Source organism: Melanostigma gelatinosum (assembly GCF_949748355.1).
Source record: "Melanostigma gelatinosum genome assembly, chromosome: 11".
Classification (NCBI taxonomy): Eukaryota; Metazoa; Chordata; class Actinopteri; order Perciformes; family Zoarcidae; genus Melanostigma; species Melanostigma gelatinosum.
This window is the reverse complement of record NC_136644.1, coordinates 14,348,587-14,365,727: the sequence shown is the minus strand read 5'-3', so window position 1 is coordinate 14,365,727 and position 17,141 is coordinate 14,348,587. Positions and strand designations below refer to the sequence as shown.

General features: G+C 44.5%; 1 protein-coding gene across 1 annotated transcript in view; it reads right to left on the bottom strand.

Annotated features, from left to right (window-relative positions):
• Positions 1-17,141, bottom strand: part of LOC306784724 (axin-2-like) — a 71,773-nt gene that overhangs the window by 40,275 nt on the left and 14,357 nt on the right. The window lies entirely within an intron of this gene.

Sequence of the window (17,141 nt, the reverse complement as noted above, 5' to 3'; positions counted from 1 at the left end):
TAAGGCACACACTAAAGGAGCCTCTCATTTTTCATCTTTATCTCATCTGATCGTTCTAATACACAAGTATTTTCACAACGACATGGCCATCTCATCTGAAGCTAAGTGGTGATCGAGAGTGGTATGAACATGGTAGGCTCTGAAAAACCTCTGTTCGGAGGTCCATGTAGCACAAACACTTCAGCCTCGAACCCCATACAGAGACATTCCTTTAACATTAGAATACAAAACAAAGCCCAGTTCTCCAAGACAAAACACATTAGTAATATACAAAATAAATAATACTAGGAAGTGAATGGGTCACAATAAGAGCAGCTCGTCACCAGCCAGACACAACAACCAGGACAAAACTTGGAGGCAGATGTGCAGCACATTGAATACAGCAAGTAACCAAGGATTTCCAAAATCAAGAAGAGCTGGTCAGCAGCTATAGAGGAAGAAACTGCTTCATATGTTTTCGGACTAAAAATGTACACATGAAGGATACATTTCTCAAAGAGGGCCAAGATAGTGTCAGTGACGTCCAGTCCCATGTCTTGGTTTTATTACAAATAGAAAATATGTCTCTCTGATTTGCAGCTTGTAAATATTAACTCAACTAATAAACATCATGCTATTTACAGTGAATTTAGTTTTAGGGTAAAACTTGTTTTGACGCCCAAATCGATACAATACATACAAATCAAATCAATTATAAAGCTACTTACTATTACTAATAAACCTCAATACATTATATGTATCAGGGTCATAACAGTTACCCAAACTCAATAATGAAGAAGCTTCGCAGCTATGTTCACACACTGCATGGTTTCAACTGTATCTCTCTCTCTCTCTCTCTCTCTCTCTCTCTCTCCCCCTATCTTTTGTTCTCACCCTCTGAGTTTCATTCAGAGTTCAAGCAGGTCATTAGCAGAGCGATTACAGTGTGCATCCATTAAGAAAATGCAAGTGTGTGCGTGTGTTCATGCACGTGTGCCTGTCTGTGATCACCACGTGAACGTTTGCATGCATGCGTGTGCCTAACTGTGATCACAATGTGTGTGTGTGTTTGTGTGTATCAATCACTCCAGTGTGGGTGACGACGAGGAGCTGTTTGTCTTTCTCATAAAAGGGAAAGGGATCATTCTGGTTTATTGTAACTTATGTCTTATATTCATAGTTTTGTCCATCATTTCTATCAGTTTTAATAATACTGTACTTATTATATGCTGCGATCTGGGAACATGTCAACATCGCTATCACACAGAGACGAGTCAAGAAACATGACCTTCAGACAGGTTTGTGAAAAAGACAGGAGTTTAGATTATATAACCTACTTAATCCAGAGATAAAACTGAAACATAAATGCACCTGAAAAGTTGCTAATCATTTATCTTTTATTGTTAATTAATTTGCCAATGATGTGTTATGATCTCGATTAATGCATAAATCGCTCATTGTTATAGAAAAATAGTGAAACAAGCTCATCATGATCCCCCAAAGCCCAAAGTGACATCTACAAGGTCAAAGTTGAACCAAGAAGTTGATCTGTACATTGTGATTTATATTTACAATAGGCAAGTTATCATTCTAATGTTCATCATGTTTTTACTTCTTCCAAATAAGTTCGGCCAAGTTTGTTTGAAACCTGAAATGATGACCAAAACAGTGAAAATAAGACCCAAGTTATAATTATTTGGAATTATCCTTTCATTTCATTCTGTTAGAGGTTTGAGGATAGTGGCTTGACAGCAGGACCACGACACCATACAACACGGTACCATGAACAAGCTTTTCAAGGTAATCACAATGCAGATGAATTGTCTGAAAGCTGCAATGACAGCCTTATATTACACTCAAGTGACCACAAACACAACTCAACTTTAAAGCCGTAAACATGTACTCACCCATCGCAGCATGTGAGCTCTATTCTAATGTTTCCTCCAAAAAATTAGCTGCCACCTGTAATAAACAAGCGTTACTTGATACTTGATATTTACAAGTAAACAAAAAACAAACTACAAATCCTCTCATGTTGTATAACTTTTAGAAGGTTGTATAATCTACAGGTTGTTCCCACACCGAAGCTCATTTATTGCTGGCTCTGTGACTCAGTGAGCTGTGTGATAATCTGTGATATGGAGTGTTTATAAAACAAGCGCATGTTGTCAAATGAACAGGAACGCACAAGCTACTCTGCCCAGAGTTCAGCAGCTACACAGATTTTTTTCAACATTCTTGCCAAGACATACCACATGACATCATTTATCATATTTCTTCTCAAAGTGCCCTCTGAGCTCCAAAGTTCCAAAATGTCAACCTACTTGCTTTTCTGCCCGGTATAAATCACCTTAATGCTTCACAAAAGGAGAGAGGATTTCACCTGGGTGTGTGTAACTGCATACATGTGCACACGTGGGAGCGTACTAATGTGTGTGTATACGCCGAGGAAGCAAGATCAAAGCCGTAACAAACACACTTATTTTAAGCAAAACCACAATATTTCCCTCAACCTAACCAACTTATTTTGTTGCCTAAACCTAACCAACTTGTTTTTTTGCGAACAAGGACATTTATTTAAATAAACTGATGGAAAACGGACAAATGCAAAAGTGATGCTAGAGGAGTACGTAGAGCGTCATAGTTTGATCGTAGGTCCACTGACAAATCTGCTGTATTCGATGTGATGAGTTTTTGTCACGTTAAAAAAAAAAGTGATGAGAATTTGAATTTCATTACATTTTTTATTTAGAATCGGACAAAATGTCCTTTACACATTGGGGCCTTTGGGAGTCACTTGGACAATTTAAAATAGTTGTGTGTTTCAAAAGACACTAATAAGTAAATTACACATAAGGAGAGAAGCTACAAAAGTAGAACCACCAAAGTCTGTTTTTTTGAGCCTGAGACCTACTGAAGGTGATATAACCTGTTGAGGATACAGGGAGTGGGTGCATCTTTGTCTGTGTGTGTCATGCAGTCAAGCTTTCAAAACCACAGATCAAAGGAGAAGGTGTGTTACAAATGAAGTAAATTACATGGAAAGACATAACCGGTGTGGCGACTGCACTCCTGCCAAAATTATTTCTTACAAACTCCTTTAAGAGGTTGATGCAACATCTAAATATGTCCCACTGTGAGTTTATGTAAGCAGCTCTGTTGTTACCTTGCATGTCCAGTTCTAGTGGAGGATTATAATATGTCTTCTATGGATTTAGAACATCTTTGAAGTCAGGACTCAGACAAACCATTCAAAGCCTCTTGTGTAATTTCAAAAAAGCATAGTCACCAAAGGAAAACTTAGAAAAGTGAGAAGTTGGTGGAAGGTTTTTGACCCTGCGGCAGTGACAGCTAAATACATGGAAGCAGCTTTGGAATTGTTTCAGAGACATTCTTTAGGCAGCCTCAAAAAAAGGTTGCTTTTTTTTAGTCCCAGTGGAATCTGAATGATATTTCAGTCAAAAGGCGAGAGCAAAAGCCTGTGGTTGTGTGGGTCAAATTCGGATACCATCCAACGTTCAAAGCCTTGAAATACATATGCCACACAATGTTAAAGCATTCCTTTTCACATTTTACAATGCATAAACATGACGGTTTACAGAGGCCCAGGGTGATTATTTGCACAGAGGTCTAGTTTCAGCTATTTCAGGTTTTCTTGAGGCTGCCCCACGATGCCGCCGCACAAAGTGATTCTTGAAAGTGTTAAACCACAGGCCCCCCAGCCTTGGTGAATGTGAAACACTGACTGTTTGGACTTCAAATATCCAACACAGATTGTCGAGACAGCACAAGTTACAAAGAGAAACTCATGCCTGTATGAAAAGAAAACAAACTTGGACATTTATGTTGTTTTATAACATAAATGCTGTCGTCCATTCCTCTAGCGTTACACACATTTCTTTATGAATGAGAGAGGTCTGCTTTATATAGAAAAGTAAGCACCACTTCTGTGATTTTGTGACAGCAATATATTGTCTCATAAAAGAGATGACATACAAATCGCATCATACTGTGGAAGTTAAAAGTCTGACAAGTCGCACCTCAAAATTCAACTCTGCTCTGGGTCATGTATTCATGGCATCGTCTTTCTACACATACAGAACATGAACTTACTGTCAGCAGCTCTGATAACACAAGAGAGAATGCACCAATTTCTCATTTTTCAAAAGTTGTGAAAAACCTAAGCGGAGCAGCATCTCCACAAGGGCCCCACTGATGTATCTTGAAAGACTGTGACTTCTCAGTTTGCATTTGATACGGTGTCTTTTTAGCAGCCACACGAGAAAGCCAGTTATGGGAAAACTGCAAAAGGGAGAGACAGGACGAGCTCCTGGGCCTTCAGAAGTATTGTCAAAAGCCTTTCCTTTCTGTGCTTTGTCCCACTGATATTCATCTTGCCAGTTGAAAAGTGAAGACGGAAAAAACTTCGGGCTTGAAAAGAACTTTTCAACTTCTAAGAGACACCTCGCAACAGGACTGAGTATTTGAAAAAAATAAATAAATAACTGAAACAGTAGGAATGGAAGGGACTTCCACACTGAGAAGCATGTTAAAGAATCAGATGACGTGTTTGGAAAACGGAGCGACAACGAATGTGGCATTGTCCTGAGTGTGTTGATTCTGGCATGCTTTTTAAAACCAATTTGACATATACCAGTAAACATGCACTAGACTGTATATGTTCTCAGTCTGAGTATGTGTGTGTGTGTGTGTGTGTACGAGACAGACAGATATATCATATAATAGAAAGAGAGATTGTGTGTATCTGTGTGGTTTTTTATGTATTAGCTACGACCATCAGCAAAACCTTGTTCGACAGAATGCTTCTCAGAACTGTCGTCCTACAGGGTGCTGTTAAAAGAAAAGTTTAATAAAGTGTGATCACTATTTATTTCATCTCAATGGGGCCTTTCAAAATTTGCAGAGCAAAAACTTTCACTCCACATCTTTTTACCTCAACTCTCAAAAGAAAGCTGACTTCATCACCGCACCTCGAGAGTTTGACGAAAATGAACGCTAAGCTCTTGAATCCTTTCTTTCTTTCGCTCAATGGCAAAATGAATAAATGATATTCCTCCCTTTAATCGACGCACTCAGCGATAACAAAGAGACTTTGAGACACTTTGAGGACACCTAACGATCAGAAGCATCAGGAGGTGCTCTTCGTTTTCGTTGACGGACAGGCAGATCAAAAAGAAAGCCCCTTAAATGCTTCTACCCACTTTAGAATAATCTCGCCTTTTCCCTCTTTCAAGCACAAAGTGGGAAGAGAGAATAATCGTTTCATCTTTACTCTCTTCTCCAGTTTCAAAGTTATTTTGCCCGTGATAACGCGCTCTGTATTGACGACTTCGAAGGTGCCTTGTCTCTTGAAAGATGTGACATTTTATCTATATATAGTGTTAGAGTGTGCTTCAATTTAACTTTGTCTGGCGCAGAGCGTGTCTAGTGTTGATGTGGCTGAGAGCTGCTGGTTGAAAGACACGGGGAAAGTACTGAAGATTCTAATTAAGTTTTGCCATGACGACAGTTGCTTGATGTATGCTAATCAATCGATGGGGTAGAAAATATGTTTGCTGGTGGAGAGAGAAAAAAGGTAAAAAGTGTGAGTGACAGAAACTTGTCAGACAGCACTCACCGAAATATCAAAAAGTCACAAAGTTTGCGTCGCCACACAAGAGCCCAAATCGCATGTGGTATATGCTACAAAAGGTTTGACTTGAAACGCATTGCATTTGATATAAAGGAAAAAGAAATTGGGACAATTCTCCATATGGTGTGGAAGCAAGCAAGATTCTTCTTTTTTTTGACAAGGGAGAGGGGCGAGCTTCGTCTCTATGACAGCTACGGTGAATTCCTGAGAAAAATCTCTGTCTAGGTCTGTCTGAGCCTCTTCCATCCTTCAAAGGACACAGGCTATAGGATGTTGAATTTACATCACAAAAGACCCTGAACTGTCTCAGCAAGTAAAGGTATAACAGATGATCAAACACCCACATCAGATCAAATGTATCACACATCAATATCTAATAGAACAGATTGTGAAAGATGGACAAGACATCTGCTTTAAAAAAAGACATTCAGTCAAGGCTAAAAATATTCTTTCGCTTCACTTTATCAGAGTTGTTTAGAAGCTTAGTAATATCGCAGCCAGATGCTTACATGTTAACCACCATGGAGCGACTCTCCTATACCTGACTCTGAGAATTTGGGTAAAAATCACAACATGTGAGCTGCTGTTGTTCATTTGAGCTTTCAGCTCAGCAGCCTGGAGCTTTCATAACGTACTAAAAAAAAAAAAAATCCATTCCAGATGTGGATCCCTGTGGAATTCCGGGAAATACAAACTATCTCCACTAATCAGTTCATCCATATGTACAGTATGTACAACAGGTTAATGACTGAGACAGCAAATTCAATCACCAGCGAATAATGGAAAAGTTCTCTCGTTACATCTCTTAAATGTGGATTTATCAAAGTATGTATGGCTGTTACTCTGTGTGGCAGGGTTTAATTGCATGTTGTTAAACCACTACATGTGAAGATTTAATCACGCGCCCCCTTGTTAACTAAAAGAGACCCACATCCTCAAGATAAAACAAACACGGGAGTGTCATAAAAATGTAAAGCCTGCAGAGGAGATTGAAGATGGCTTTTTTTGTTTGACGTCAGAACCCTGAATGCTCTTCCAAACTCACCGTTAGAACAATAAATCCTCACATACTAACAGTCATGCTCATGTATACCATGGCTCATATTTACACACAAAGAATAGATTTGTTCATGCTGGCGCACACACACAAGGATCTATGTTATCGTCAAATGTGATTAACGCTGTAAAATGATTAACATCAGGGTATTTATACAAATCTAGACATCAAACACATTCTTTCTTTTTTTTTATCTCCACACATCACAGAAGTTACTGTCAGGGGAGAAAGGCGCCTTCCAATCAGCTCAGCGTCCAGCGCGGTCGGCCAAACAAGGCCCGCGCTTTCAGCGAAGCCCTCTCGCTCTCTTTCATCATTTACAGAGGGAGCGTGCCACGCCAGCGCCATCCTCCACCAGAACAAGGCCGCTCACTGTCAGGCGGACAATGGACAGTAGAGCTGGAGGTGGCAGTGGACTCATTGTGAAGGATGATGTCACCAACATTAGACCCTGACACTGCCAGACACCAGTCTGAGGGTCCGTGGTTCAAGAGTGAGGGCGAACGACAAAATGGTTAACAGTGACACGTGGGGCTGTAGGGTCGAGGGGCTGGGGGACATGAATGGAGACTGTGTGTGCAATCATGGTACAGCTCAAAGAAATACACACTCTTTGAAAAAATATATACAGTCATGCATAGAAACAGAAGGAAAGAAGGAGATCCAGACCAGAGAGACCAGCTAAGCTTTTGAATTACTGTATTGTGATGGTTGTGAACTCTGTATATATAGGCACATTCTCTCAGTGAAAAGCTCTGAATACAGGGTATCTATTTACAGACCTTATTCAACTCTCACCACAAAGAAAGACAGGCAACAGCTCCAGCTTGGAGCTACACACAATATTGACCAATCCTCACCAATCCTCCATCTATCAACAACATCATGGCATACTAATCACTAACTCAGACACTTACACATGATCATTTACTGATAAATTGTCAAAGACAACTCATAAATGTGTTAGCTGGCTAAGGTGTTATTTGCAATGATACTAAGCGTAATGTCTGATTTTGGTCTGATATGAACTCACATAGCTGGATTGGTGACAATGGTCCGATCTGGTTTTGGAAACCATTATTTTCATACATAATAATTCATACATTCATACGTATTTATTTATTTGTTACATTTTGTTTTACAAAGTTAGGAAACAATGTTAAGTCAATCCTGATGTTGCCTTACACAAAAAAAGAATGATCCCAGTCACTTCCACACAGTGAAACATACAGCTTATCAATTAAACACTGGTATTAGATACGTGGTATCTGCAGCATGAATTCAAAATGTATTTTTCTTATCCCAGTTTGTCTCAGATAACAATTTTGAGAGTTTACTTCAATAGTTTTGAAGATTTCAACCAAGAGCAGAGGGGGTTAAAATAAACCTGACAGATACTCATGAGGGACCCAAAAAGCATTTTATATCAAACTATTAAGGGCCTCGCCTGAGATGCGGGCCACCTAGTGGCATCTGACTGTACTTGGATATTGAGAGGCAGTCGAGCTGCTGACATACAAACATGTAACACTGGATGTTCTCCTCAGTTACAGGAGTGATTATGAGAGCTTGCCTAGTGTCCCTTTGCAGCTGATGAAGTTGCATACAAATAAAGTTGCGACATAGTTACTAATGCTGCATAAGGAATTTCTATGAAGAAATTCCACAACTATGGATACATTACACATGTGTATGTGTGGGAACATCAAAACAGTTTTAATTGTGCCTAATCCTGGACTAAGATTATTTCTAATGGGAACTCTTCTGTGGAGATGCGGCGACTCAATTTCCATCTGGGATTATTGGACTCTTTCATTCACAGGCTTATATCTCAGTGTGGATAATCAGTGTGGATAATGCCTTGGACTGCCATTAAAGAAAAACATGGAAATATGATATGTATGGCGTAAACACACACACACACACACACTGTCAAGAAGAGTTGAGCCCACAGAGCTGCCTCTGGTACATGCTTGCACATTCAAGGGAAAGTCAGGATATAAAAGCACAAAGTATATACTCAGAATAAAGTGTAATCAAGAGATAAAGTGTATGATCATTATATAACAAAATGTTTAATCAATATGTAACAAATGTTTAATGCATAGAGTGATTTAACAAATGTAAAAACTGATGAACAAATGTTCTGTGTGACCGGAGCCGAGATGTAGGAAAAGTGTTTTGTCAGGATGAGTTAGCAAAAAGAGTGAAGTTAGGAACAGATGTTATTGGGTGTGGTTAGGAAAAGACTGTTGCAAGAGATGAGTCATAGAGGCATAATATAGGATAAGTCTGAACTTGTCTGGACTTGCCTGGACATGTCCATAACCAAACGCCCACAAGTGGGTGGTGGAATGAGATCATGTGTTGGAGAGGAGGGGGCAGAACAGACAGCCCAAATTATGAATAAAAGGAGATGCTTGCAAACTGCAAACTGGGATTTCTACACGAGCGCTGTCCAAGTGCGCTGAGGAGAAGATACGGACGATTGCAACTGATGTATTGAGGACTTCGTCTCTGTTCACGGAAAGAAGACCGCTGTTCGTGGACAATAAGATTTAAAGACGGAGAATTTCCTCTCCCCACTGCTCGACTCTTAACATCTGGACAACGGCGAAGACGCGGCAGCCCTAGAAAGACTTTGTACTGAGTTTTGAGGACTGTTGAGCGGACTCCCCTGCAGAGCGGGAGGACCGAGGGTCTGGCCGGACCTTCGCTCCTAACAACTCCAAAATAACCTTTTCATCGCACCTTTGGAAATCCAGCTCCAACCGAGCCGTCTCGGCATCTAAAACTAATGAGTATAATCGAAGAAGCAAATTAAAGTAACGAATCAAGTGTAGTGACATTTTATGTGAGCTGTAGCTTAACCCTTGCAAACTAACTAAATATAACCTGCAATAAATATCTAATCTGCATTTAAAGTAAATTTCTCCAGTGCATTCATTTGCTCAAGTAGTAAAAAGTTCCTCGTGGCAGTAAAAAGTTAAAGCCATTGTATGTCTAACAACTGAGTTCTGTAAGGTTATCCTAGCGACCGAATCCACTTAACAACCCCTTACGGTTTTAGAAAGAAGTAATCCTAGCCGTTAAAACCTAACCTGGCATTTACCAAGAGCACGGATCCATAAGAGGGAAGCTGCCATAACCGACGCGACTGGTGGGAGCGCCCGGGGCCAGGACTGGTCTCTCGGCCGTGCGCGCTCAGACCGGAGGAAGCAGGGTAGACGTCGGGAGTAACGGCAGTTAGCGGAGCCAGGCGAGTTCCCTCGCCAGAACACCAGCTCGACAATCTTTTAATAGAGAGCTGAGTCAGTAAGTAGCCCCGTATCGGGCCAGAAGTATCCCAGGATCTAACACGTGATGTCCAACGTGGGGCTCGACGGAAAAGGAGTACGTTGAGTCCAAAAGAAGAACCCCGGCAGCCGAGAGAGGCTGTCGTTCGTGTACGAAAAGACCTGAGGTGAGGCGTTGGGTAGAAAGCCTCGAAGAAGTCCGATTGTGAGACATCCACGAATCGAAGCTGTGTGTGGTATTTACAAGCCAGCACAGGAGAAGCCGCAGGCGACGGGGAGCATCGACCAGACTCATCCGACCTGTAGAGGGACCAGAGCCTGATCCCATCCCTTCCTCAACACGCGACGAGAGGCTTTGGGAGGAAGGCGACTCGAGACAACAAAGACAAAGACAAAGTCCAAGATGGAAGAACCGCAGAACGTACCCGATGGCGACAAAGGCAGCCTGCAGACGACGACTGCTCAGCAGGACGTGCCAGCGACATCGCCCCAGGACCAAGCAGCGGACGGCAGCGAGGACCAGGCGGAGGACGGCGCTGGAGCAAGCGGAGCGGCATCGGGAGGACCGAAGCCGGATCAAGACGACAGAGGCAACGTCCCACATCAGATCATCCTAAATGGAAAAGGATGGGCCACGTGGGACGATTCTGTCCAACAACACCTAATCGACCTGCATGAAGAAGCAGATAAGGAGAAGGTGGGAGAAAAAGTAGAAGATTATTGCACAAAGGAGGGGGGTTATCTCGCTCCCCTCACCCTTGCGTCAGGAATGGTGGCAGCAGTAGTAGGGTGTGAAGGACCCCCGAAGGGCAAGAAGCAAGTGGGAGAGTGGCTACGTTGGTGGCTCGTGGTAATGAAAGTCATTAAAGGAAAAATAGTCACCATAATTAGCCCGTCAAAAGAATACGACTCGGTCGTGAAGATGCTGGCCACAGAAATGGGAGCGGGGTGGCTAACTATAGAGCAGAAAGTAAAAGCCACCTCCCGCTACCAAGAAAATAAAAAAGAGCAAGACGAAATAGCAGCATACATAGCCAAACAACCATGCTACACTGAGGCTATCAGCGAAGATCGGATCAGCATTCAAGACACCGAGGCCTCCGTGGACTCGCGGTCAGAGGCATCCTCCGGGTCCGAAAAAGAGGAAGACAAAGACAGCAGTGAAAACGGGGACGAAATGGAGGGGGATGACTCACTGCTGAACGAAGGCGAGAGGCACCAGCGGCTCCCGCCTTCTTTCCAAACCGGGACTCCCGCTGCAGTAAGAAAGGTCCTGAAGGAGTTCAAGGACCCAGTGGCAGGGTAGTTCAAGAAAGCTCAGTCTAAGAAAAGACATGCTCGCTCCCCGAGCTTATCTTCCGATATTAAGAAAGATGCCCGAAGGTACCAAAAAGTATGCGAACCAGACAGGGTTGACCGCATATAACCACTACGGAGAGCCTTGGGACATAGACAGCCATGAACTGGTTGTCTTAACCAACTCACATCTGAAGCCTCATATCTCCCGGTTCAGAAAGCAACTGGTGAAAGAGGCAGGCAAACCCTACCAAACAACTGGCGGGCAGGACAGCCAAAATACGAGGATGAAAACGCCCCAGCTGTGAAAGCAGTTCTGCCACGGCTCCCATCATCAGCACGATTAAAGAAAGAAGCGGCAGAACAGAGGGGCTACCAGGAATCGACACCCGGTCCGTCGAGACGAGATGAGCGACGTCCACAAGTCAGCTCAAGCCAGGAGAAACCTCCAAAGAAAAAATAAACTCCAATCACCTCTCCCCGAGAAGTAGCGGTGCAGACCGATGTGGAAACCCCCGTGCCAAAAAGATCACAGCGTGGGATCACCAGCCCAGCGGACTCTGTCGGCCTGCAGAGAATGCACTACGACGCAGGAGGAGAAGGGTCCATCATAAGGTTCCTAAGTCCAGACGGGAGCAGGGCAAGTCCCAGAACTCCAAAGAGAACACCAGAACCAAATCAGCCGGCCTCACCGTCCGAAGGACCAGAGAGGGAGGGCGAGGGAGAAACCGCAGCTGAAAGTTCAGACGAAGAAGACACGGTGCAAAGCCTGACTTCAATCGAATACGAGGCTCCCGGAGGAGTAACAGACCTGAAGCAGGGAAGCAGAAAAGGCAAGAAGAACACACTGCCCCTTCATTCAGTGTTCTCGGCTTCACAAAGAATCGCCAGAGATGACCAATATGGGCCCATGACCACCAAAGGCGGAAGAAAAGCCTATGTTCCAGAGGTCAGCCAAACAAGTTATGATGTTCCAGGGACATGGTTGCACGACCTCGAGGGAATGAAGGGAACAATGGTCTACGCAACAAATGGAGAATGGGAGAATTTTCTGATGACCCCGACCTACGGCTCCCTTGCAAAAGCCACGGAGCTGACGGGTAACTTCCGCACGGGCTTTGTGGCGATCGTGTACGATGTCATGCTACGACGCCTGAAGAAAGCAGCCTGGAAGCTGGCTGCGGAGGAAGAAAGAGCGCTGTTAAAAGACATCTCGGACAGCGAAGACGAACAGCCATCTCAAGGGCAGGGCCTCGCACAAAGCAGCTGCCTCACCACCGCTGAAGACAATGACGGCATAACAAAGATGCAAGCCTCCACCCAGAGCTTTGGTGAGTTCAAAAAGATCAAGGCGATGGTGGCCAACCGAGACCCAAAAGAATCGGTGCAAGAATATCTGACGCAAAAATGGCTTATGGTAAAATCCAGCTCCACAAACGACGAGGCGAAAAGATTGTGGCTGGCCCATGTGACGGACCAACCGATGGGTCCCGAAGAAACCGCGGAACAGCACTACCGAAGATTAGTGCTGGAAGACTGCGAAGATGAGGAGTCACAAATCGACAAGGCAAGAAAAAGCTTAGAAAAAGGGCAAACTCTCACCCAGGCATGGTACGCCTTGCAACAGGCGATTCCGCCAGAAAGAAGTGTGCAAGCCCTTAGGAAGCTGACGAAGGGCCTAATGAATGACATCGATTTCGTGACCCTAAACATCAACAAAAGCACCACAGAACAAATCCAAGAAACAGTAAGAAAGTGGGATTTGAAGAAAAAGCACTTGGAAGACAAAAGAGAGAAAGGAAACCAACCGAAGCCACCGGCTCCCAGGCCCTCGTATGACAACGCGAGGCCCACCGAGGGACCCGGCCCTTCACAGACACCAAGAAGGCAGCCAGGAGGATTCCAAAGAGCCCCGCAAGGCTACCAGCGTGAGCCAGGATTCCAGAGGGGTCCGCAAGGCTACTGTTAGATCCTGGGATACTTCTGGCCCGATACGGGGCTACTTACTGACTCAGCTCTCTATTAAAAGATTGTCGAGCTGGTGTTCTTGCGAGGGAACTCGCCTGGCTCCGCTAACTGCCGTTACTCCCGACGTCTACCCTGCTTCCTCCGGTCTGAGCGCGCTCGGCCGAGAGACCAGTCCTGGCCCCGGGCGCTCCCACCAGTCGCGTCGGTTATGGCAGCTTCCCTCTTATGGATCCGTGCTCTTGATAAATGCCAGGTTAGGTTTTAACGGCTAGGATTACTTCTTTCTAAAACCGTAAGGGGTTGTTAAGTGGATTCGGTTGTTAGACATACAATGGATTTAACTTTTTACTGCCACGAGGAACTTTTTACTACCTGAGCAAATGAATGCACTTGAGAAATTTACTTTAAATGCAGATTAGATATTTATTGCAGGTTATATTTAGTTAGTTTGCAAGGGTTAAGCTACAGCTCACATAAAATGTTACTACACTTGATTCGTTACTTTAATTTTCTTCTTCGATTATACTCATTAGTTTTAGATGCCGAGATGGCTCGGCTGGAGCTGGATGTTCAATGGTGCGATGAAAAGGTTCTTTTGGAGTTGTTAGGAGCGAAGGTCAGGCCAGACCCTCGGCCCTCCTGCTCTCGCAGCGAAGTCCGTTCAACAGTCCTCAAAACTCAGTACAAAGTCTTTCTAGGGCTGCTGCGTCTTCTCCGTTGTCCAGTTGTTAAGAATCGAGCAGTGGGGAGAGGAAACCTCCGTCTTTAAATCTTATTGTCCACGAACAGCGGTCTTCTTTCCGTGAACAGAGACGAAGTCCTCAATACATCAGTTGCGATCGTCCGTATCTCCTCATCGGTGCACTTGGACGGCACCCGTGTTGAAATCCCAGTGTATTGCCTGCAAACGTCTCCTTTTATCCATCATTCGGGCTTTGTCGGCCCCCCTTGTTCAATACATGATCTCATCCCCCCACCCTCTGGAGAGGGCGTTGGGTTCGAACATGTCCGGACATGTCCAGGCTTCATCCTGACTCATGCCTCTATGACTCATCTCTTGCAACAGTCTTTTCCTAACCCCACCCATAACATCTGTTTCCTATTTTCTGCCAAGTCATCCTGACAAACACTTTTATCGCAGCTCCGGTTACACAAGACATTTGTTAAACACTTATTACAATTGTTAAATCACTCTATGCATTACACATTCGTTACATATTGATTAAACATTTCGTTATATAATTCATACACTTTATCTTTTGATTACACTTTATTCTGAGTATATGCTTTGTGCTTTTATATCCTGACTCTCCCTTGAATGTGCCCACATGTTACACCGAGGCAGCCCTGTGGGCTCAACTCTTCTTGACACTACCAAAGGGAGCAGGGTGCTCAAAGGCAAGAAGGGTATCAGAGGCAGGGCGTTTACCACAGGACCCCGCCTGACCAACAACAGGAGGGGCCATGGCCCCCACCAGCGAACAAGAGCGGTTATCTCTCTTCCGAGGATTACAACAAGCTGACAACAGAGCAGAAACAGGCCCTTTGTGTCTCCCGCATGGAAGCTGGGAGCGAAGGGCAGAGAAAGTAATGGCTAAGCGGGCGCGGGTCACAGTGGATCATGCCTATTGGGTGGGGGACGACATATATACCAACGTGGATGGAATCCCCTATCACAGGGGTGTCAAACTCATTTTCACTCTGGGGCCACATCAGCATCACGGTCGCCCTCAAAGGGCCGGTTGTAAATGTAAGACGGTGTAAATGTAACTACGTTACTCCTAACATAGTTAGTTTAGTTTCCCGGGATATCTGTGACTTCCACAACACGTACTTCCAGTTGTGTGATTTCTCCTCCGCCATTGTTTCCTGTTGCTGGTGCAAAATGCATTCTGGGATATTTGGCTGTCCCAAGTACAGACAAGTCACCTCCGATGCATCCCGGGTAAAATGGGCAGAGCGAGCCACATCCGGGCATTAGGACCGTGCTTGGCTCGATGTGAACTTTGAATTGGAACAGTACTTGGGCTGAGACTGATGGCGTTTCAGTACAGAGAAGTACGCATGTTGAGAAACTTGTTGGAAATCCTCTTTATGGGCTGTTGCATCTCCTGTCCACCTGTTGTGATAGTTTTAATGTCGGCACACAGACAACATGCCATCTCATCACTTCGACTTTCTATCTCATAATTTCGACCATGGGGATATTTTTATTTTCACATCTAACTTTAAATTTTTGTAAAAAAAAAAAAAAAAAAAATTATTATTATTTTTTTTTTGCTGGCGGATTCGCGGGCCACATAAAATGACGTGGCGGGCCGAGTCCGGCCCGCGGGCCGTATGTTTGACACCCCTGCCCTATCAGGTAGATACTGGTGCTGAAGTGTCGATGACCCGCAAATGCCTTGAAACAAAAGGACACCTGACTGTTCAACTAGCCGACGGAACCATCAAAAAGATTCCGTTTGGCGTCTGGAAAGGAGTTGTATGGGCTCTAGGACCCTACAATTTAATGACAATATCGGACCTAAAAGAGCTGCATAGCAGCCCAGAAAATCGAACCCCAATAAAACAGCGACTAGAAATCCTCGGGCAAAACTAATCCAAATGGGATCGTTATCACAGGAGTGGCACAAACCAGTGGACGTTCCAGAAGTGACCAAGCAAAAGATCGAAGAAAGCGACTTTTCCCCGGAGGGAAAAGAAATGCTTGAAGACATACTTTCCAAATACCCCCTGAATCCAGGGGCAGTTGCAGAAATGGACCTGGTAGTCACGGAGCTCAGTGAACTAGGGGTGGTGCGCGAGGAGCCAAATCCCATCACCAACAGCCCAATACAGGCAGTCAAAAAGCCTGAGTCATCGGGAGGAGGATGGAGACCTGTTATCAACTTCAAGGCCCTCAACCGCAGGACTGTCGCCAACCGAGCCAGCCTGATCAACCCCCAAGGGACGCTGAAAACACTGAGACTAAAAAGGTACAAATCCTGCATAGATCTGGCAAACGGATTTTTCTCGCTGAGGCTAGCCAAAGCCTCCCAAGGCAAGACAGCGTTCACCCACAAAGGTAAAGCGTACGTCTGGGAACGGCTACCGCATGGCTACAAAAACTCTCCGAATGTTTTCCAGTCGGCCGTAATGGACCTACTTGACGGCCTAGAGACAACCATATACATCGATGATGTATTCATTGCAGATGACACCGAAGAAGAACATCTGCAAAAATTGAGAAAAGTCACAGAACGACTAACAGCGGCAGGCTTGAAATTGAATCTGAAAAAATGCCAATTTGGACGATTCCAAGTGAACTACCTGGGGTTCCAGGTCTCCAACGACCTGGGACTCTCGGACGGATTCCGGGAGAAAGTGGAGCAGATCGACCCGCCAACCTCGCTGAACGAACTACAGAAGGTGCTGGGACTCTGCAACTACGTTAGGGACCATGTCCCTAGCTACCAGAAGTATGCAAGACCGTTGTATGTAAAACTAAGTAAAGAAAAGCCAGAAGACGCCCACAAGAAGTGGGAATGGACTGCAACGGATCAAAACAGTTTGGAAAACCTACGGACAGCCATTAAAGAAGCTTTGCGGCTGGAGCCACGAAGCCTGACAACGAAGCTGGTGGCAGAGGTCAGTTGCAACGACGACGACGCAGTGGTAAAAGTGTGCAACGAAGGCGGGGGAATAGTCACTTTGTGGAGCTACACCCTGTCCTCCGTGGAAAAGAAATATCCAGCAGAAGAGAAGGAATTGGCAGTTCTGGCAAGGTATTGGAGCACCCTGAAAGACCTTGCTCAGGGGCAGGGCATCAGGGTCCTCACGCAAAGCCAGGTCCATCGATTCCTCAGAAAAGCCACGGTAGAGAGCACGAAGGCAACGAACGCGAGGTGGG